The sequence below is a fragment of the Triturus cristatus genome, chromosome 3_1, assembly GCF_964204655.1.
Source record: "Triturus cristatus chromosome 3_1, aTriCri1.1, whole genome shotgun sequence".
NCBI classification, from domain to species: Eukaryota; Metazoa; Chordata; class Amphibia; order Caudata; family Salamandridae; genus Triturus; species Triturus cristatus.
In genome coordinates this window covers 207,431,743-207,455,794 of record NC_140583.1, presented here as the reverse complement: position 1 = coordinate 207,455,794, position 24,052 = coordinate 207,431,743, and the positions used below count along the sequence as shown (strand labels likewise).

Below are 24,052 nucleotides of genomic sequence, written 5' to 3'. Positions count from 1 at the left end.
GTGGTATTCTGGATGAACTTGGTAGTCCTACTCCACACTTTAGACACTCCACTCTAGGTAATTACCTAAACGAAATTTTGTTTGAGCTGGACTTGTCCCAGGTAAATACCCTGAAAGATACGAATTTAACAATGGCTCCCACTTTTCATGGTAGAGGATGTTCAACCACAATAGATTACATTTTGGCTTCGAACAGCGCGAGGACTCAAGATGCAGGATTTAATAGACATATCATCCCGCTAAGTGACCACTATCCCCTCAGTATCTCCCTCTCACTGACCACCAAATTGAAGCGCGGATTGGGCTCCCTCTTAACACAAAATAATTTGGTATTAGGCAGAGTAAATGGTTACTCCCTCAATTGGGGGAAAGTAGACCCTATGGAGATAACAAAGCAAGTGGTTGTGAAGGCTAATTCTTCCATTATGAAATGTCTTAAATTAGAGACCCCTACACAGAAGTTATTTTAAGCTTTGAATTGATTGTTAAAGCAATCAACGAGGCATTGTGGGTAGAAGTAAAGCATAAACAAAAAAAGAAGGGCTGGTTCAACCATGACTGTACGGTCACTTATTCTAAACTGAAGGCTGCACTAAGAAAATTGGTTAGGGTGCCATCTGAGATCTCAGCTTTAAGGAAAATCTATAACTCTGTACTAAAAACAAGGAAAAAGGAACTAAAAAACCAACTTTGGGATCAATTGCATCAAACCTGCTCCCAAAGAAACTCGGCTGCTTTTTGGCAAGTGGTCAAGTCTCCTCTTCTAAATGATAATGCTAACCAACCTAAATTAGATCTAGCTATACAAGAAAAGGAATGGGTTCTCTATTTTTCCAAGATTTTCTCAGTTGGCACGGAGTCAAATAATCGCTCGGATCAAAATTCTCAGAATCCCGATTTTGAGAATGATCGGGGTAGTATCTATCCCATCGACTTACAGTTTTCATTGGAGCAAATTGCCCTCACCTTGCATGCAAGCAAAAATGGAAAGGCACCGGGTCCAGATGGTGTACCTATTGATTTGTTTAAAAATCAAATGGATCTCTGGACCCCCCTCTTAACCAGAGTCTTGAATGCTTCTTGTTATGTAGGTCTACTACCTTCTTGGTCGAAATCCGTACTGATCCCTATTTTTAAAAAAGGCGATCGAGAGTCAGTAACCTGCTATCGTCCAATCTCTCTCTTAGACTCCCTGGGAAAGGCGGCGGGTCGAGTCATTTTAGAGCAATTACAAGTCTGGGCGGAGGATGGCAGGATTATTTCAGACCTGCAGTACGGGTTTCGACAGGGCTTGGGGACCATTGAACAAGCCCTAAATCTCTCACTTTTAATAGACAAATATGTTTATATCAAAGGAGGAGACCTCTACATGGTCTATGTGGACTTATCAGCCGCATTTGACTGTGTTTCCCACTCTAAGCTTTGGGCTTTATTGGCTGATATGGGGGCTCCACCAAATTTGCTCAAGTTTATTAGGGAACTGTATGCCAATGCTACAGCAAGAGTACGCTATGAGATGGGGGGGGACTTGACGGAAGCCTTTCCAGTTGAAAAAGGGGTTAGGCAAGGGTGTGTCCTGGCCCCTTTTTTGTTTACACTGTACACAAATGGTCTGGAGAAAGAGATGATTAAGGGATCCCAGGACCTCCCTATGGTGAACAAACGCCCTATACCTGCACTTTTTTATGCTGACGATACTGTGATTTTAGCCCGTACTCCCCGTGAACTACAAAAGAGCTTGAATAGATACTCCACATTTATGGCGGGCCTTGACCTCAAGATAAATGTTACTAAAACGTTTGTAATGAGGGCATGTCCCGGCCAAAAAAGTACCATCAAAATGAGGGGTATCTATTTGGATAAAAAAAAAATAGCCACTACAGAAGATCCTTATCTAGGCATTATCATGGATCACAAATTATCCTGGAAATCGGCTGTAGAAACGAGAAAACTTTTATTTTTAAAAACAACTACAGCCCTCATTAATTTCACCAGGAAGCTGGGAAATAGAGCTCCCGCGGAAATTATCACGATCTATAAAGCAAAATGTCTATCTGTGGCTTTGTATGGGGCGGGTCTTTGGGGTTTCGTGAACACAGACTGTATCCAGAAAGTGGAAAACTTGTTCTTGCGATACATCCTTGCAGTGCCAGGGAGTGCGGGTACTTTTGCCTGCCATTTAGAGTTGGGCCTTGTTCATGTGTCGGACCAAGCCAAAGTTGAACCACTCTTATTATGGCGTAAGATCTGGACCTCTGACAAGGCAACCCTCACTCAGTCCATTTTGTCTGACTGCCTTTCAATGGATAACGTTCACAGGTCTAGGTGGCTTTCGTATATTGCAAGTTTTCTCCATGATTTGGGCTGGGACACATATTACCATAATCCTTCCTCTATATGTGAGGTCACGAGGAAGACTTTAAAAAACAAAGCCCTCGCCCATGTGGAGGAACCAAGACTGACGAATGAAATCGTTAAACCTTCTGCCACCCATTCGTTATTAACTCAGTTGGTGCCCACACTACAGCCGTACCTCACCTTTAATACCACAAGCTATGAGCGTTACCTATTGGTAAGATTCAGAATGAATTTTTTCCACCGAATGGTCACATTCCCTGTACATAATAATTGGGCTAAATATCTCCCTTTTTGTCCTTGCGACCAAATTTCCCAACAATCGACTTTGCATACCATCCTTTTTTGTAAATTTTACATGGATTTAAGGAAAAAATGGCTAATTCCGTTTTTGAGGCGAGTTGGTCTTAGACAGTGTCGCCCAGCTTTACTATTTTTACAGTTGCTGGAGGGGGAGTACTTGGTATTTCTACTAGCAAATTATCTGAAATCTATTGTCAAATTCCGCAAGTTTTTAGATTGATATGTCATTGTGGATATGCACTTTTTTGCTTTATTCGTCTTTTTTAAACAGTTGTTCCTTTTTAATCTCATTTAACTTGTAATTAGGTTTTTAGGAGTGGTATAATTGTATGATTGTATTGCTGTACGCTTTTATGATTTGAAATTATAATCGAAATAAAGCATGAATTGAATTGAATTGAATTGAATGGTATCCTCTGTGAGAGGGGCAGGTACGTCTTCAGCCCACTGATGGAAAGTTTCACTAATATCAGGAGGGCAGTTGTCATCTGAAGGTGGTCCACGGTTAACTGTGGGGAGCCTTCCTTCAGAAGCCCGTCATTGAGGTACGGAAGTACATGTACTTCCTTCCTTCTAAAATGAGCAGTGACCACTGAACACCTGAGGGGCTAAGGTAAGTTGGAAGGAGATCATGGTTCCAGAGCAGACCATATCTGAGCCAAAGTGAGCATCTTGAATTTGTCCTTTTTTATTGAGACATTCAGTAGGTGAAGACCCAAAATGGGTCTGAAGTCCCTATCCTTTTTCAGGATGAAGAAATAGTAGGAATAACATCTCTCACCTTTTAATAAGTACAGAACCCTCGCAACAGCACCTTAAGAGAACAAATAAACAACTCCTGCTTCAGGATTTCCCAGTTTTCCCTAAAGATTGTTCTGGTGTGGGAGGTAAATGGGGTGAGGAGGAAATGAAGTATAGCAACTAGTCTCTTTGAACTGTCTGTAAGATCCATTTTTCTGATTTAATGGATCTCCAACTGGGGAGGAACGGTTGGCTCCTGGCCCCCACTGGCCTGGGGAGGAATTGGAGGACTGTTTTCCCTGCTGCTCTGCACATTGCCTGCTACCATTGCATGTATTGAACTGACTGGGGCACCAACATTTGAATGGTTTCCTCTTTATAGTCTAAGCCCATCCAGTTGCCTCTGAACTTACAGAACTGGTGCGGAAATTGTTTCACTGGTGTCAACCGCCCTGGCAACTGTGCAGTAGTTTGGCTGTCTTTTAACCCCTTTAGAGCTGAGTCTACTTTTTCTGAAAAAGACTGGATCTATCAATGGACATGTCCATTAGGTACACATTTACACTGCCTAAAACCTAGTAAGCCCCATCCGTGCATATCTTCTGAAGACCACACTAGTACCAGCAGTTCTGCCAGTGCAATATGTAGTATACTGGCCAGCCAAATCACAGACATATTTCTGCAGCTTATCATTCATGTATTATTTGTGCCAAAGAGGCTATGTGATTTTCTGGGACTGCCAGCAAGATCTTACTGGACATTTTCCAGAGTGCATGTGTGTATCTACATAGCAAGCATTCAACATTTTAGAACCTGAGGGCCAAACTCACTGATAAAAAGATTCTCTTGCCGAAAGCCTCAATCTTTTAGGATTCCCTGTCCGTGGGATTGGTTGGGAAAGAGTTAGTGGTTTATCCTTGCTAGTGGAAGCCTGTACAATGAGGATATCTGGTGAAGGGTGTTTAGTGAAGGCATCTGGTTCATCAGGTTTAGTTCTACTGTGTGGAAATGTACCCGAAAGTGAGCACACTGGTGCAGGATCACCCTCTCGTCCACGGGTCCAAAGACTAACAAAAAGAGATCGGCACTGGAGTTGAAATAAAATAACAAGTTTATTAATCACTCATGAGTGGGACCATGTCCACACAACACTCTCAAGTGCTGCAGGAGGTAGTACACTGAACTCACAAACCATCGTTCTTATATACTGGTTTTCTGCAATGTAAGCATGTGGACGGAAATTGAAAGAACAAGTTTAGAAATAGCTATCAGCAAACAAGGGCAGATGGATGACTACGTGGTCAGCAAATTGGGAGGGGGAGCAGGAATGCTTATGGCAGCAGAAAACAGTCAACAGATAACATCTGAGACCAGGTGCACTGGCAGCTACAAACCCCCAGCACGTACATTGCTTAGCCATGTCAGGAGGTCAACTAAAATAAATGACACAAGCAGAGTGAAAAGGCGAACAGCAGGGGCCGAAAAAATTACGAAGGAAATTAAATGGCTGTTGCTTATGCTAACGAAAATATTACACGTTTTCCACAACTGGACTACTTGTCTGCTAACCGGTGGGATCAATGGGGATACCTATTGGAAAGAGGGAAGAGAGGGACTGCTATCCTGCCTGATCCTGTTTGGGTTAAGGTAAGGTATTCAGGCATCTGGGTGGTACCAGAGATTGGAATATTGCCACTGTGCAGCCAGGTTAGAAAGATAAATGTCAGGGACACCGAGCCCGCCGCCCTCATAAAGAAGAGTCAGAGTGTTCCATTGGATTCGGGCCCAGACCAGTCGTAATAGGAGGCTGCGCAGTGTGGTAAGGAAACGTTGAGTGAGTGGAATGGGTATGTTTAAAAACAGGTATAAGAACTGAGGAAGTATCACCATCTTGATTATTGCCACTCGTCTGGCCATTGAGAGCGGTATGCCTATCCAGTGTTGTAATTGGGAGGCGAGTCTGCCCATGGCCATAATTAAGTCATATTATTTGGTCTTTTTCTAGATGTAAATGAATGCTGAAGTATTTGGTAGAGTCTGTGGTAAGGGTCAGGGGGTATTCGACATCTACCGGAGATGTGCCTGTGGTGAAGGGAAAAAGTTCAGATTTGGCCCAATTTATGTGCAGGCCCGAGAGGCTATCAAAACGTATGATCTCCCGAATCAACGGGGGAAGGTTCTTAGTGGGATACCAGACAAATAATAAACTATCATCAGCATAAAGTGATACTAGGAGTGGGTCATGTAAAAGTTGAAGTCCGTGGTGCAGGTGCTGTTCCTGAAGGTGGTGGACCGGAAGGTCCATATCAGTTATAAAAAGGAGAGGTGAAAGGGGCAGCCCTGTCTAGTACCTCTGGAGACAGAAAGAAAACCATTCATCCAAACATATGCCCTGGGGTCGGTATAAATTAACTTTTAGAGCTGCCATTAAGAATTTCCATAAACTTAAGAACACTGTAATGAGAGAGTACTTTATTAAGAAAGTCAACTCCGCCGATAACTCCTCAAAAACTTTGTTTAAAATAGTGAAAGATTTTTCCAAACCACCTGCATTGTCTAGCTTTATTCCCCTAGCCAAGTACTCTGTGATGAGCTATCAGACTTTTTTCATGACAAAATCCTAGACATATTTTCCACGTTTAACCCTTCCCCGTTACCCGGTTTTTGCCTCCAGTGTAAATAAGGAGGAGGCACTTACGTCTTTTAAATCCATCTCTATTGAAACCTCATCTCAAAAATTGTTGGCCTGCAAATCAGGCTCCCCATGGACCCATGTCCGGCACAACTATTTAGCTCTCTGGCCCCTCTTATTATTTCTCCTCTGAACTTGACTTGGAACACCTCCTTACAAACTGGTCTCTTTCCTTCGACCTGGACAGAGGCCATGTTAATTCCTATTTTAAAAAAACCCGAAGCTGATCTGTCTGTTTTTAGTAATTACCGGCCCATTTCTCTTTTATCTAAACCAGCTAAAATCCTGGAGAAAGTTGTTCAAGAACAACTCTCTAATTACCTTTAGTCCGGTCAATTTCTCCACGATTCGCAGTCCGGTTTCAGATCCGGTTATAGTACTGAGACTGCCTTCCTGGAGGTCTCAGAGACTGTCCGCGAATGCGTGGACGCAGGCGATGCAGCAATGCTAGTGCTCCTCGACCTGTTCGCGGCATTCGATATGGTCTCTCATGTCATACTGATTGAGAGACTGTATAGCCTTGGGATTCAAGGCACCCGATTGTCCTGGATCAGATCTTTTCTAAGCGGTCGCAACCAACAGGTCTCCCTTCAGCCTTTTGTCTCGGAGAAGAAACCACTCAGTTGTGGAGTCCCTCAGGGCTCTGCCCTGAGCCCACTGTTATTTAATGTCTACCTGTCTCCGTTGGCCACAGTGGCAGAATCCTGTGGGGTCCGAGTGATCTCCTACGCTGATGACACACAATTGGTGTTTTCATTTAGAGATCACTCTGATGCTACCTTTTCTAACTTCAGACACTGCCTTAGCAACGTCTCCACTTGGATGTCACTCAACACTCTCAGACTCAATTCGGATAAAACAGAAGTGTTGTTTTTTAATCAAAAAAATCCCTCTCTGCCCCAACTTTGGTGGCCACATGAGCTGAATTCCCCCCAGTCCCGGTGGAATCAGCCAGGAATCTTGGATCCCGATTTGACAATGAATTGTCCTGCAATTCTCAAATAAATAGGGGCTCTTCTGCGTGTTTTGGTAAACTACACATGATCCGCAAAATTCTCCCTTTTCTCCCCTTGGATTCTCGCCGGACCACTATTCATGCCCTTATAACATCTCATCTGCGAACAGTCTGTATGTTGGAGCGCAAGCATACTTGATCAAAAGCCTGCAGATTGTGCAGAATGCGGCGGCAAGAATGATCTTTAACATTCCATATCTTCACTCAATCTCACCACACTTAAAGAACTTACACTGGCTGCCCGTGACTAGACGCATTCAGTTTAAATCTCTGGTCTTGGCATATAGAGCAATGCAGGGTCAGGGTCCAGCCTATCTCAGAGCTAGACTTAAGCATGCTCAGTCCAACCGATCACTCAGATCGAATCACCTTTGCCTCTTGCGGACTCCCTGGTTTCGTCGATCTAGACTGGGGGGGGCAGAGCTTTCGCAGTTATTACTGCTCAATCTTGGAACCGCTTACCACTTTTCCTTCGTATGACAGAATCTGAATGTTTATTTTGACGCAACTTAAAGACCTGGCTGTTTACCAACCCTTACCCACTCAGTTATGCTTACAACTGCCAACCGTCCGCAAAGCCGGGACACCCCCGCTGGGGGTAGCTGCGCGCTATACAAGTTTCAAAATGAATAAATATAAAGGAGCATGTTAGACCTGTCAGCCCTTTGGGTGGTCCCTCCTCATCATTATTTATTTTGTCCCACTTTTGCCTCAAACCCTGTTTGAATTTTTCCTTTTTGGGAACCACCAGACTTTTTCGTGTTGCTACAGATTCAGGGAACCATTTTAGCTACCCCTGAAACTTCTGTCTGAGGGCCTGAAGCACAAAATGGTGGCCTCCCATGACATCACCAGCATCCACTGGAACCTACCAGCACCTTCCAGAACCTTCCAGGAGATTCCAGAACTGTGTGACAGTTGGAAACCGTTTAGAATGTTGGGAGGATAAGAGACCTCACCGGGATGGAGAGTTTCTCTGCTGCTTATCTGGATGACATAGCCGTCTTCAGTAACAGCTGGGAGGATCACTTGCGTCACCTGCAAGCTGTTCTCCAGGCCCTGAGACAAGCTGGATTGACGATCAAGGCCAGCAAGTGCCAGATCGGGCAGGGGTCGGTAGTGTACCTTGGACACTTGGTGGGTAGGGGGACGGTGCAACCCCTCCAGGCGAAGATCGAGGCCATCATGGCCTGGGAACCCCCCAAGACACAGACTGAGGTCCGAGCATTTTTGGGCCTCACGGGTTATTACCGCCGCTTCGTGAAGGGGTACGGTACCATCGTAGCCCCTCTCACGGAGCTTACGTCCAAGAAACAACCTCGACGGGTAGTCTGGACGGAGGCTTGTCAGCAAGCCTTTGAGAAATTGAAGAAAGCCATGTGCGAGGCCCCGGTCTTACGGGCCCCAGACTTTTCCAAGAAGTTCATTGTCCAGACAGATGCATCAGAACATGGCATTGGGGCAGTGTTATCGCAACTCAACGAAGAGGGTCTGGATCAACCCGTGGTCTTCCTATCCAGGAGACTACTTCCCAGGGAACAGAAGTGGAGTGCAATAGAGCGTGAAGCCTTTGCAGTGGTATGGGCTCTGAAGAAGTTGCGGCCATACCTGTTTGGCTCGCACTTCCTAGTTCAGACCGACCACAGACCCCTTCGTTGGCTGATGCAAATGAAGGGGGAGAATCCCAAGTTGTTGAGGTGGTCTATTTCCCTACAGGGGATGGACTTTCAGGTGGAACATCGGCCTGGAGTGGACCACGCCAATGCAGACGGTCTCTCAAGGTACTTCCGCCTTAGTGATGAGAACTCCCAAGGGGTTGGGTAGCTCTCCCCACTTTCAGCTGGGGGGGACGCGTGTTAGACCTGTCAGCCCTTTGGGTGGTCCCTCCTCATCATTATTTATTTTGTCCCACTTTTGCCTCAAACCCTGTTTGAATTTTTCCTTTTTGGGAACCACCAGACTTTTTCGTGTTGCTACAGATTCAGGGAACCATTTTAGCTACCCCTGAAACTTCTGTCTGAGGGCCTGAAGCACAAAATGGTGGCCTCCCATGACATCACCAGCATCCACTGGAACCTACCAGCACCTTCCAGAACCTTCCAGGAGATTCCAGAACTGTGTGACAGTTGGAAACCGTTTAGAATGTTGGGAGGATAAGAGAGGCAGTTGGCAGTTGGAGCTGGCAGTTGGCACCTGACTGGTGAAGAGAGAGGAGCACAAGAGTGAAGGAGGAAGGAGTGAAGCAGCAGGGGTGGAAACTTGTGCCTGGAGTGGGGTCCATAAACCCACCCTTGATACTTGTCCCAGCTGATGGATCCCAGCCTATAGCCCTGTGTGGGAAGAAGAAAGAAGAAAACCATCCTAAGGACCTGGACAGCAGGAACAGGCCTTAGAACCAAGAAGATAACAAGATTCTGACCTGAGAGTTGGTTTCCCTGGAGCCTGGCGTCGAGTAGCCGAAGACCTGGAGCCCGAGGTGGAGAAGCGGCGCTGACTGAGGTAGCAGACGTCGTACCCGGAGCCGCCTGAGGTCATAAGAGGGCGCCGGCGGAGGTCGAGTGGAATACCAAGGGTCGAGAAGGAGGTGAACCGAGGTCGAGCGAGCGGCGTCATCGGAAGGGTGAAGTCTGCCCTCCGGAGTCGTCGGAGACCGAGGTAGAGGAGCACCGGAGGTCGGGAGTGGGGATCGCACTCCGGAGTCGCCCGGAACCTGTGAGGAGGAACACCGGAGGTCGGGGGTGAGGATCGCACCCCGGAGTCGCCGGAAGTCGACAGCGAGGTCAGACCGGCCGACGTCATCGGAGCCGAGTGCGCCATCGGACCGGAGCCGCCCGAAGTCGACATCGTGTGGAGACTGCCCGACGCCGTCGAATCGAAGGTAGAGGTCGAACCGAGGCCACCGACATCGGACCGGAACCGCCTACCGGCGTCGTCATAGAACTGACATTGTGCCGAGGCCGCCGAGACCGAACCGGAACCGCCTCACGGCGTCGACACGACTCCAGCGGCGTCGGAGCATCAGAAAAGGGCAGTAAGTGGAGTAGAGGGCGCCTTAGGCCCTGTGGAGACCTGAGAGACTACTCTAAGGGGCTAGGGAGGAGCTGAAACCCACCTGACTGTGCCTGGGGTGAACTGGGACTAACCTAGAGAGGTTCTGTGGAGAGGGAAGCCAGGGCATTGGAATTTCCCCCCTTTTTTTGATCTACCTCAGTTTAGGCCTCAGCCTTTGCCTCAGCCAGGGAGTAGTACCCCTCAAGCCTTTCACACCCTACAAGCTGTGCCTGGGCCAATTCAGCCCTTAAGAATTGAAGTGCCATCTGATTCACAAAGTGTACTGTATACTTCTAATTATTTATTGGGGATACTGTATTTATTAAGTTCTTATCTATTTATTGCTGCACTGAATTTATAGGTCCACAGGACTTGTTGGTGTACAGTATTTATTGGGACAGTATTTATTGATACAGTATTTATTACCTCAAAGTATTTAATTGACTGTATATATTGCACTTGTATTTATGCCCTGTTATTTATAATCACCCCTATTTATTCCAGCAAACAGCAAATATTTATTTGACCTGCTATATTTAAAAATGTATATATTGTGATTGTTATTTATTTTCCCAATCAGCAACTAAGAGAAGAAAGATAAAGAAACATATTTTCATAATTTTTACGGTGTAGAGTCGTTTTTGGAACGGATGCACGCATGGTTATTGTATGGGTATATTGTATGCTTAGCACTGCGCCTGTTTCCTGACCACTCGAGCCAAGCTACCCCGTTGTGTCGGGAAGGTCCACCACCACCCTGCGGAGTGGGAGTGGGCAGTTTCCAACAGAGCATAACTAGGATATAAAAACGGGAGGAAGATCAAGCTTCTCCAATACTACCCATAGAAACGCCCGCTCTAAGGAGAGAAATGCTTTTTCAGCAACAAGTAGTGCCGCCACTGCAGCGGTTGTCCGGGAGCTCCTGTTTAATACAGAGAAGATGGTTCTAAGGTTAAAAGAGGTAGACATATGGTGAATAAATCCTGATTGCACTGGAGAGATGGTTTGTCCCATTAACAGTGAGAGTCGAGTGGCCAGGACCTTAGCAAAATTTTATTGTGCATATTAAGGAGAGATAATAGTCTATAGGAAGAACAGAGATGGAGATCTTTGCCGGGTTTCAGTAGTAATGTCAGCACGGGATCACAAAGGGTGGGAGGGAGGGAGGGAGACTGTAGCTAAAGCTTCCGCGTACATAGCATGCAGATGTGGGATGAGAAGTTGGTTGTATGTTTTGTAAATGGCTCTAGTGAGGCCATTGAGGCCAAGGGCCTTGTTGCAATCTATAGTGACTATTGCATGTATTATTTTGTCATTCGAGATGGTTTCGGCCAGGAAGCTATGCTGGCCCTCTGAAATCCAAAACATAGCCACTTCTGCAAGGTATGTTTGACTATCAGTTTCTGCTCCAAAGGAGCGAGAAGTGTAAAGTAGTGTGTGGTCGTTGTAGTTCCGAGGGAATGCATCCTCACCACTTTGTAATAGTCATTCCTGTAGCTGTATGGAGTTCAATAATAAACCCGTTGAAGCGATTGGGTCAAAGTAGACAAGCAAGTGTGCGCCCCAGTCTTTCCCCTTCGCTGCAATGCTAAGCCTTGGCATGTTCCCCCCATTAATTTTACCTCCCAGTCAGCAAGGTCATGTAATTCAGTCAGTAAAGTCAAATGGGCATGGAATGGAAGGGTGTCTTCAGAGCTGGAGTCAGTCTGATCAGTATCACGAAGGGCTAATTTGATCCGAGCCCTATTGGCGAAAATATCATGGAGAACGCCTGTGTGCTTAGAAATACAGACACCACGTATATAGGCTTTAAAGGCCTCCCAAAGAGTGGCCTGGGATGATACTGTGCCTACATTAAGGGCAAAAGAATTAACCGCAGCATCATGCAATTCAAAGCGAAAAATGTTATCATGCAGGTCCTCACTCTGGAAGCACCAGGGGGGCCAAAGGGTAAACCTACCGGGGACACTGAGGCTTGGGACCACTGGACAGTGGTCTGATAAAGTGTGAAATAGGTGTTGGACATCAGTGGCCCATAGGGAAATGCTGGCTGTCACTAACCAGTAATCTAGTTGTTTCCATACTCCGTGAGGAGAGAATAAAATGTATAATATTTTGTGGTGCGATGATGAATGCACCAAATATCTGTGAGGTTATAAGTGTCTAGGATTTGGTGGAGGGTCATCCTGGCATTCAGTTTGCTACCCAGTAGCGTGCTAGTAGACTCAGCTATGGGATTGAGCACTAGGTTGAAATTGCTGCCTATAATCAGTAGTTCGGCTTCCGTTTGCCCTATGTGTGTATATATGGTTTGAAAAAATTCAGAGGAGTCGATATTCACGATGTAGATGTTGATGAACAAGGCATCTCTGCCTGCCTATGAGCGGTAAAGTAAAATGTCGAGGCCTTCCGGGTCCTCCTGGCAGGTATGGAGAGTGAAATGAATGCTCTTATGTATAAGGATGCAGACCCCTCGCAAGTAGGTGCTGTAACTTGAAAGGTATCAATGTGCGCCCCACTTATGTGCGAATAGCTTAGAGGCCCGGGGTGGAAGGTGGGTCTCCTAGAGAAAGGCTAGCTTAACACCATGTTGTGTCAAATATGCATGGATTGGTATGTCCTTGCGTAGGTTGTTAAGTCCTCGGATATTTCAGGAAATAAAAGGGATATCTACTCACCTTTCGAGTGAAGTAACAATCAGTAGTGTTAGCCATGATAGTGCGAACCAAGATGATATGTAGTCCAGTAAGCGTTTGAGTTGCAAAAACAAACGCACCATACTATGACAAACTGAAAGAACTAGAAACCTGCCCCCCACCCACAATAGACGTAAAACCATCCAGCGAATCCCTAACACATAAGTTAAAAAAAGAAACCATCTCAAATGTAACAGGTCGGTGTACACCATTGGTCCCAGACGCTGCGATCGTTAATGGCAGACAGCGCACTCGCTGTACAAGATCAGCCGTTTTGGCCCCATCGGAAGGTTCCTACTCTGGACCATTTGTTTTCTATCAACCTTCACCTCTCCACCACAGCCGGGATGGAAGTATAACCGGTTCTGAGTGAAGCACATACTCTGGCTCCACTACATGGTCTTTAACTTTGGACCCCCGTAACTTTTGGATCACACCCATTTTCTTCGACAAGCCAGGACAGAAGTATAACCGAACTAGAGAATCAACATATATTTTGGCATTGCCTTATAGCACTGAAGAAGTCTTAGGGTACTTCCCCAGGTGAAACACGTGTTGGCTGGGCAACCGTTCAGGAGTAAAAGAAGAACATAATACTCAAGATTGTTCATCTTGTCTTTATTTTCAATCTGTTATACAGTGAATGTTGCATTATAGATTCTTGAATAAGGAGTACTCACTCTGCACTTTACTCAGACGTGTGCACAGGCTTGCAACACCATTGGGGGCAGGCAACGCCTCGGACGTTGCAATATATAACTGACTAGTAATTGCAGAACTGGTGTGGATCACGCAACAGCCGGAAACGTTTGTAGAAATGTTCAGAAAGGTGGCCTTTGACAACCGATGCGATCAGCCAAGTATATGTTCCAATACATCCAGAACCTTTGGTGATGAAGAGGAACATTAATTCCACTGTAGTCCACTGCGCTATCAATCAGCAGGGGTGGATTCAGCGGGGCACGGAGAATGTGTATGTTCAGGAGAATTCCGCTGAGAGTTCGAGGGGTCCACGTTATAATGCTTGCATAAAATCACCACATCAGGCGAGGTGTCAAAGACGTGGGAACTACCATCGACCTTAACAAGGCGCCACGCCGGATAAAGCATGGTGTATTGTAGACCTAACTTGCGGGGTGAGAACTGAGAAGTTGCGCTGGGCTTTCTGCACCGTGGGGGGGGGGGGGTAAAATATGGACAAAATTAGAATTTAGACGCTTGATAATGTATTGGGCCCTTCTCGCGTGCCAATCTTGGCACAGTGTCTCTGTCTTTATAGTTCAATAAACGAGCAAGCAGTGGTCTCAGTGGGGTGCCCCGGACGGGTGAGGGCCAAGGGATCTATGTGCATGTTCCACAGCAAGCGTTAGGGAGAAGCTGGTGCAGACGAAAAGTTCAACAAGTAGAGATTCCACAAATACATCTTTGCGGCCCATGTTTGAAGTTTCAGAAAAACCTTGAATATGGACGTTGTTCCTATGGGAACGTGCCTCCAATTCTTCATTCTTCATGGCTACTGTTTTAAGGATGCATTCCAATTTGTCCATGCGTTTTGTTGTGAGAGTGAGGCCGTCTTCTAGACAGGAGATATGCTCCTTAGAGCTGTCCAGTCTGGTGTGCTGGCATTCTTGGCACTCGCCCATGCTGTTAAGGTGGTTGGTGAGGGCATCGAACCGAGCGTCAGTGGTTCAAAATCCAGCTCTAATCTCCAACATGATGGCCGACGTGTCGGTTTGGCCCTCTGGATTCGTTCCCCTATTCGATTGTTCTTCGGTATCAACTAAGATCCTCCTGAGCGCGCGGTCATGGACTGTTCAAATAGGAGATTACGCTGTTTTGGACCACCCCGCCCATCATCAAAGAGTATGGTGCGACACAGCAAGTATTCACTGATGAGAGTAGGCACTGTGGGTTTGGATGTAGTGAAGTCAACTGCAAGTCACTGGGGTAGGGCAGTAGATGTAGCGGCACAAGTGAGTCGGTCAGAAGGAAGAGGTGTCACCCCAATACCATGCAGTCCAAATAAAATCGGGTGGGCCAGCCAGCGGTGGTATAGCGCAATTCAGGTGGAGGTTCCGAGATGTGCTGAGCAGAGGCAGGCACGACTGATCAGGGGCTGACTCCACCTCTGGTCTTGATGCTGAAGCAGGGCCTTCAATACATAGGATGGGGAGCAGTGCAAACAAAGTCCCTTACTCGAATGCAGGAATGCACCCCCTACAAGTGAGAGTGCCAGTGCAGTTCGCAGCCTCAGACAGAGCACGGCTCACTGTCCCAAGATGGTGGACAGACAGACCGGGCCATGGTCGATGGCTGGATCCGGCCCCAGTGGAGAGGTAAAAGAGCTTGTGAGCCAGCAGGTGTGGACAATCCAGAAGTGCACCAGATAGCAGGAGGGGGTGCCCTGCTGATCGGCTAGATTAGTTAGGCTGAGCCTTGGCCTCACCGCGGCCCCTGTCGCCGCGGGGCCTCTGAGGCCAGGCAGTGCAGGCCCACTGCAGGTATCGCTGGCTCTTTAGTACGTCAGGTTCACAAGGAAAGCATCAACCAGTTGTTCGTCCCTAGTGGCAACGCGCCCAGATCGGAAGGTGTAATTGGGCGCGGGCTCTGCAGCAAAGCATGGCGATATTCAGACTGCGAGCTCCAGAGCTTCACGACTAGGCGACCTGCCTTTTGTTCAGTGTAAGTGGGAGTTTTGTGGCCACTATGAATAACTGCATCCTGCTATATCTTTGACGAGGCTTCAGCACCTTGCCTCATTGTATAATCTAGTAAATGAGTCCTAGTCACAGCATCTGTTTGTTGGAGACTTATAGCAGTCCCTTACTTCTGATTTTCAACATGCCTGTTACCAGAGGCAGTGTCCATCTGTGGTGAGTAGCTGGTTCAACAATGGGTATCTTAAAGTTGTGTTTTGATCTATCTATCGTATTCACCTTGGTTACAGCTTGCCCCAATACTGAGAGTTGATATCCTCTCTGTATGAATCTTTTATTTACTGTTAGTTTCAGGACACTTGTCTCACTACAATTTCTTTTAATTCCTAAATGCTCACCATAAGGGATGCTATTTTTCAGTTTTTGAGGATGATGGCTTTTGGCGTGTAGGATTATATATATCCTACACTTGACATGGATGGTTCTTTCCAACAAGAAACAAGGAGGTGTGATATGTAAAGCACTAGTGGAGATTCATATAACCACCCCTTATATAGTGGAATCCCGTTGGTTGAGTCTGCCGGGGTATGAATCATTATTTAAAAAGCACTGGTGTTTGATTATATCAAGGGGTATGATATGTACAAAATTTTAATCTCATGAATTCAAGAGAAAATGAACAATCATTTGCATCTTTAAGCAAAAGCACTGGCATTTGATTATACCAAGATGTATGAAAGGTATAGTTTTATTCTCATGAATTTAAGAGACAACGAACAATCAGATGGTTACACATTGGTAAACATTTTTGAGTTTGTGATCCTTAACAGAATGAAATGATGAGGAATTGATTAAATCAATTCCGTTATTTGTAGTATTTGTAGCATAACTACCACGGTGAATCACAGGCGGTCCACAGTGGAGATAAGAGTTATCGAATTTGAGTAATGTAAATCATTTTAATTTTGTGCTATTTTAACAAAATGAATTAATGATGGAATTCCAATGACCGATCCACAAATGGGCTCAATGTATGAATAATTGCACTTTAAGTAGAGCAAGCATTACAATGTAAGGTCTGTTTTCAGTGGTGATGATTTGTGCAAACCACGTGACCAGAAGTATTTGATGTTACAGCAAACAAATGATGGACCGAATGCTGACAATGCAAACATTCTCCCCCAGCCAAAAGATCTGGCTTAAATCCATTGTTCTTTTGCCCACTAAGCCACCCCAGTTTAGACCCAGCCATATGCAAATCAGTTGTGACCCTGTGCCCCATGGGAACAGTCTAGACCGAACTTCCAGACCAGGTCGTTCCTGGACCGGAAACAAGCATCCTGGGACTGGTTTCAGTGTATGTAAACCAGGGTATGTCAGCTGAAAACCCGAAACCGGTCCTAGGATGCTTGTTTCCAGTCCAGGGAGGACCTGGCCTGGCAGTACGGACTCCTCACAACCAGGAATAATCGAGGACGACGACGCCTTGTGCAGTTGAAATATAATCTTTATTCAGCCTCCATCAAATGCGTTTCAGCAGAAACAAAGGGTGTATTATGCTTTGATTAAAAAGTTGAATGATAATGATGATTGAATAGTGAGAAATCGTGATAAGGGGAGCATTATTGTCCTTTGGGATAAACAATGATATCTAGCAGAGGCATATAAATAATTGAATAACAAATCATGATATGTTAAGATCAATGAGAAAGAAATGTTGTTGAGTCATCAAGAATACAACATAGAATTGAAGCAATGATATGATCAAGGCCTCCTTAGCCATGATGAATATTTGTTTTTGAAAATTGATAAACCAATTACACCTGTATTTTATTTAATCCCCAAAATCCACAAGGATTCTGTCAACCCACCAGGTCGCCCAATTATTTTAGCTATAGGGAGCGCTCTAGAGCATACGTCAAAATATGTAGATTCCTTCTTGAATAACTTATTCAGGTCACTTCCCTCCTATATTCAAAATATAGGAGATTTTCTCAGAAGGATTTATGATCTCCCCTGGGAGAAGGATTACTTGTTAGTGACCATCGATGTGTCCACATTATACACCCGCATCAGGCATAACGATGGTCTGAGAGCTATAAAATATTTCATAGGAGCAAGACAATAAGATTGTGGGCACATACTGAGATGATTTTGAGGATGGTTGAAAAATATTTAAAAAGCATTTTCTTTCTGTTTAATGGTGAACTCTACCACCAAGTGTGCGGTACGGCTATGGGCACCTGCTTCGCCCCCAGCTATGTGAATCTGAATATGGGCTGGTGGAAGGAGCAGGTGATCCGGACGCAGTACCAGGGAGAATGGGAAGACCATATCATGCACTGGAGTCAATTTATCGACGACTTATTCTTGGTATGGAAGGGTACTGAGGAACAAGTGAAGAATTTTATCAGTCGGTTCCAAAAGAATGATCTAAATCTAAGCTTCACAAGTTATGTCAGCAGATTCATTGTAAATATTCATAACCTTACAGTGTACATCCAAGAAGGCAAGATAGAGTCAAAGTTATTCAGGAAACACATTTGCAGCTCTGCAAACACATTGAGAAATATCAACTCCTGGATCCTCATCAATCAGGATTCAGAGCAGGGCACAGCACTGAAACGGCACTAACTCACATTGTTGATAAAGCAGTGAGAGCCCTTGACCAAAATGTCCCTTGTCTCCTGATCCTTCTAGACTTGTCCTCAGCCTTTGATGCCATCAAACACGAAAACCTGATCGATCTCCTACAACATAGGATGGGATTTTCGGGCCAGGTCCTAAACTGGTTTGCCTCCTTCCTTCACAACCGCACGTAAAGGGTCATAGCTATTCATGCCCTTGCTTCCAATACCCCTATCCTGATTGGAGTCCCTCAAGGTTCTACGCTATCACTGTGAGAAGTTGGCCTGGCATATGCTGGTCACTAGTTATAGTGGCCACCTTGCACCAGTCCAATTTGACTCTTGGTAGATAGGTTTAAAGACAACCTTTTAAAGAAAGCTATCCTAGTGGTAGCTGTGGAGAGCAGCCTTCAGGCTAAGTCTCTGAGGAATGTAAAGCAGCTTGTTTTACCTTATAATCTCTTGAATTACCAAATGAAAAGACACCACACAGGTATATATATCAAATATATATGTATTTATTTCTAAATATACTCTACTAATCTCTTTATGAGATTAGAGCCAGGTAAACATTCAAAAGATCAACAGTTCTCAATAAATTAAGCACAAATATGGCTGTAGGCCTAGGGGCGTACCAGACCATATACTAAAATAGTGGTTTAACGAACTCGACTTGCAAAAGTAAGAGGCCTAGGGCCTTGGCAATCGCTGGGGCTTCACTTCTGCAGTGTTAGCAGGTAAGTAACCAGCCCACAGGAGACGCGTGCAGTGTCTAAACACACACGCAGGTTTTCAATGCGTTTCAATGGCAAATGTCGCGGTTTGTATTTTACAGTTCTAGGGCACTTCCCAAAAGTCAACAAGCAAGAAACTTACAGGGTAAGTACTTCGAGAGCCAACACACACTTGGGCACCGGAGTGCACGAGTTACCTCACCCAGGGAAGCCGGGTGCATAGGTGTCCTTTGGTGTCGGGTCGCAATGCTGTTTCCAATGGAGATCACTGGATACTTGCTGCTTGTGACGACTGGAGAGGTGTCCGTTCGAATCCGACGATGGATTGGAGTTGCAGAAGACCTAGAGATTGAGGGGACAGAGTTCAGAGTCACTTGCCAGTGACCGGTGGCCAGCAAGATGGATGACCACAGCTGTCGCGTCTCTTCAGGTCGGTGATGGTGTTTTGTCTCTTCGCTCACGAGGTCCAGGAAGGCTCGACGATGACCAGCAGCTGGATTCGGGAGGTCCCACGACGTCTGCAGCTGTCGACGGTGTCAGCACCCGGATTGGAGGCAACAAGCCTTGGCAGCCGCAAGTCTTGTGTAGAGTGAAGATTGGCAATGGTGCAGACCAGCAAGGTCTGATGGACTTACCCAGCGAGGGTAAGTGAGGGCAGGCCCAGAGCAACCAGGCGAGCCCTTGAAATCGATGTGGAGGTCTTCAGGTGAGTTACTAGCCAACGGGCCAGCAACCGCGAAGACGCCTTTGCAGGAAAAGTTTAACAACAGCCCACGGTCACTCGGGACGGGGTAGGCCGCTGAAATTCGGTACTAGACCTGCTAGGGACTTGGACAACAAGTGGTCCAAAGCACAACTTCGTTGGACGTAGTTTAGGGCTTGCACTCGAAATCTGTACATGGTTCCCTGGTATTGCTGTTCCACGTCACTCGTGGGGTCCAGATGCCACAGCTTTGCTGGGGACTCAAAATGGCCGTCGAGAGGTCAGGAAATCTGCTTCAGGGGACGCAGGGACTTCGGGCTCCGACGGGAGCAGTAAAGTTTGCAACCGTTGTAGAGAGTTTTGGTGCCTGCCAAGCAGGGGAGTCACTCCTTGAGTCCAAGGGAGATTCTTCAGTCTTCCAGAGATAGTGGAACGTCGAAGGTCCAGAATTCTTCTTAGTTGAGCGTCGTCCAGGTGTAATCTAAATTGCATTGGCAATGTGTGGTATCTTATAGTGAAAAGATGGGAGGGACTAGCTCTATAACCACTCCTCTAGGAGGGTCAGGGTAGTGGGTAGTTACACCCACTTCCCTTTGTCCAGTTTCGCGCCAGAGCAGGGGCAGGTAGCCCCTGAACCGGTTTGAGCTGGCATATGCACAGAGGAGCCTACTGCTCCCCCCAGTGCAGGACTTCAAAGCACTCTAAGAGTGCACCCACCCAGCTCCAATACACTAAATCCTGTCTGGGAGGTGGTGACACCTCCCTGTGACAGGAAACCGTTTGTTGGGCTCCCTCCACTGCGAGTTTCGGTCAGCAGCAGGAGGGCAGCCCGGTGTCTGTGCTGGTGGCATCCATTTTGTGATGCCAGGGCTCTAGATGATTTCTACCGTGTAGTACAGTGTGTACATGTCGTCCCCTCTAGAAGGGTGGGATCCTACTCCCACACCAGTTACTGTTACCAGTTACTGGTGTGGGGGTAGGATTCCAAGTTGTTTGACACCAAACACGACATGTTTTGATGCAGTCATTCCAAAGTTAGCATTTACCGCGAGGTTATAATGCACTTAAGAGTATATGGTTTAACCGCATCCACAAACAGCAGCAGAGAATAGACTCTGCCAGCTGCAGAGGGGTCCTGCTCAGGCAGAAGCACCCCCTCACATAGTAAACCAAGCACCCTGCCCTTGGGATTGATAGGGCCTACCATAGGGGTGACTGATAGGTTTATATGTGTGTGTATGGTGAGATATAGGAGCCTATACTTCAGTGAGGAGTGCTATCACTACCTCACACAGGCTGCAGTAGCAGGCCTGTGGTGTCAGATTGTGAGTGCTTCCCAGGGGTGGTATAATACATGCTGCAGCCCCTGGTAGGCCTGTGGAGTACCAATGCCCTAGGTACCTAAGGTACCATATACTAGGGGCTCATAAGGTACCACAGTATCCAATCACTAGTGCATCTAATATGCACACCAAGTTGTTTAGAGAGATCAGTTAGACTGGGGCCCTGATTAGCAGGGACCCAGCCAGACTATAGCCAGAAACCAGTGTGTACATCAGAAAAAAAGTGGGGGCAACACAAGTGCAGATCCTACTCTCCTACTATCACCCACTCTCTTTAACCTGTTTATGGAGCCTCTGGCAGTAATTCTGAACAAAGCGAACATTCAATACCACATGTATGCGGATGATGCGCAATTATACCTGAAGATCTCCTCGTGAGAGGACATAAAAACTTGAAATACTGCACTTGCCCAAACTCAACAATGGTTAGCTCAGAACCATCTCCTACTAAATACGCTCAAAACAGAATTTATTTTGATCACCCCACCTAATCACTCAGCTCCTACCCTTGGCTGGATTAAAAACCTAACTGCTCTGACCTGTACACCTCACGTTGTAGACTCTGACAAATCTTTAGGTATCACCTTGGATAAACACCTAAATATGCAAGCACACATCAGTGCTACTACTAGGGGTGCCAATTTCCAACTCAACACACTGAAGAAAATCAAACCATTCCTACCCCCCGAAGATCTCAGGCCGGCAGTTCAAGCTCTGATTATCCATAGACTGGAGTATGGGCTGGTGACCCTAGCAGGATTTCCCAAAGCTAGCTTGGCCCCACTCAGAGCTACCTTGAATGCATCAGCCAGACTTTTAATGGGCTTGAGGAAATTTGATCACATTTCACCCGACTTGCTGCAGCTAAATTGGTTTTCCATTGAAGCGAGAATCCAACTCAAGATAGCTTGTCTGACGCATAAAGCCAATACCCCATACTACCTTGCAAATAAACGTGAGCTATCGGGCTCCAGCCGGAATCTCAGAAGTACATCCACCCTTCTCTTGAAACCTCCAAGATTCAAAAAGAAAAAATCATACAACCATACGTTCACCGGTCTTGCTCTGAGAATCTGGAACTCCTTGCCATCCGAGATCAGATCCAATCCATCGACGACTTCCTTTAAAAAAACTGGTCAAAAGGCTACTAATGAACGAACGTTAACGTGTTGATCATGCTCGTGTGTTTTGTCAAGAACAAAAACCTTGAATTATTTTCACTGATATTCCATTATATGTGTTTTCCCTCTTTTTGTTTAAGTCCTAGATAGCTCCTTTAACTGCATTGGACTGTCTGATTTTCCTAGTTTCCTTCTTTCTGCTAAAATTCTTTGTGGCACATCGCACATCTTGGGTCATTTCTATTGTATGATGTTTTCCTAGGAGCGCTCTATGGCACCACTGAAACACTATACTCTTTTTTTAATGTTTTCCCACAGGTTGTAACTTCACTTACCTGGTTTATGTTTTGTATACTTGCTGGTACTAACTCTGTACAGTGCTCTGATACCCTTTTGGGACTTGTTTGCGCTCTATAAAACTTTTCAAATAATTAAATAAATAAAAGATGAGACCAACTAAAGACACAAAAAATCAGTGTAGGTTATTAACAACATTTAGTACACAATAAAAATATGCTTAAAAGCATTCTGAACAAACACTGGCATGTGATCAGGAATGATCCTGTTCTGGGAAAAGTGGTACCACGCAGACCACAAGTAACCTTTTGACGGGCTAGATCCTTTAAGCAGATCATTAGTAAAGAACACTTTGAGGAAATCTCAACCAAAAACAACTTCGCAAAGTAGAAGACGGGGGTTCCTCAAGTGTTCTAAATGCAAGGAATGCCTGCATGGAATCAACGCTGATCAATATAGACCAGGATTGTCCAATTTGATGGAGAAAATAAAGGACAAATATAGCTGCAAAACAGAGTTTGCTGCGTACGTGCTGCAGTGCCCTTGTGGCCTGCGTACCTTCGTGGGCAGCACAATTCTGGAAGTACATAAAAGAATTTTACAGCACCTGAGGGCAATCAAAAATTGCAATCAAACTTACCCGGTCGCTCGCCATTTCGAGAGGTTTCATGAAAAAGATGTCAAAGGTCTTACATATTTTGTGATCGATGCGGTGGCACCAGATGTACGGGGAAGAAATAGGGAAAAAAATGTAGGAAACTTGAATCCCGTTACATCATTTAATTGAATTCCAAGCAACCAGAAGGTCTTAATGTAGAGGAAGATTTACTCACGCACTTGTAAGATGAAGAAGCAAATTAGAATTCTCTGCCTATTAGATTGTGAACAATGTGTTCGAGGCATATGAGCTGTAGATCACACACTATGCATAGATCGCCATCTGGTGTTGGGCCTGGATGTTTGCACTTTGTTGTTGTATTGGAATAAGTCTTTGGAAGTCACAAGATAGGTGACTTCTCCTTTGGACAATAGTGTGCATGGGCATCGACTCCATCTTCAGATTGTTTTTTTCAGCCATCGGGCTCGGATGTGTTAGTCGCGCTCCAGTTCAGTGTCGTTACCGTTCTACCTTTCGACGCGCAATCCTTCACCCATTCTTCGGTATTGTTTTGATCGCGTTTCCCATTCAACGCGCATCTCTCCAAACTTGAATTCTTCGATTCCGGTCATCGACGCAGGCCTTCGGGCCTAGCTGTGGCATTAGGCCTTTGGCTCATGGGAAGGACTCCTTTCAAAAAGTGTCCTCAATGTGGATCCAAGTTTCCACACGCCGATCTTCACGAGGTGTGTAACCTCTGCCTTTCGCCCGAGCACGAGGCCAATGACTGTCCAGCTTGTGCCTCTTTCCGCTCCAAGAAAACAATTTGGGATCGTCGAGCTCATAGAAGCATGGCTCGATCTTCAACATCAATACCGGACAATATCTTCCAAGAAGGCATCAATGTACCGAAGCAGGAGCAGATCGAAGAGGGCATCATTAGCGCCTCCATCGCCGATGTCGAAGACATCACTCAAGGACAGCGGGTCGTAAGTACTGACGTTGACTCCTCCCCCACATCCATTCACAAGAAGGCGTTGGTCACACCTTCACCTTCGGGCCTAGGTGCACACCGGGACAAAACTTCCCACACCCCACCTTCGGGCTCGGCAAAGAAGT

The 24,052-nt window shown here is 45.9% G+C and overlaps 1 protein-coding gene across 3 annotated transcripts in view; it reads left to right on the top strand.

Annotated features, from left to right (window-relative positions):
* LOC146859932 (uncharacterized) overlaps positions 1 to 24,052 on the top strand; it is a 253,741-nt gene that overhangs the window by 95,118 nt on the left and 134,571 nt on the right. The window lies entirely within an intron of this gene.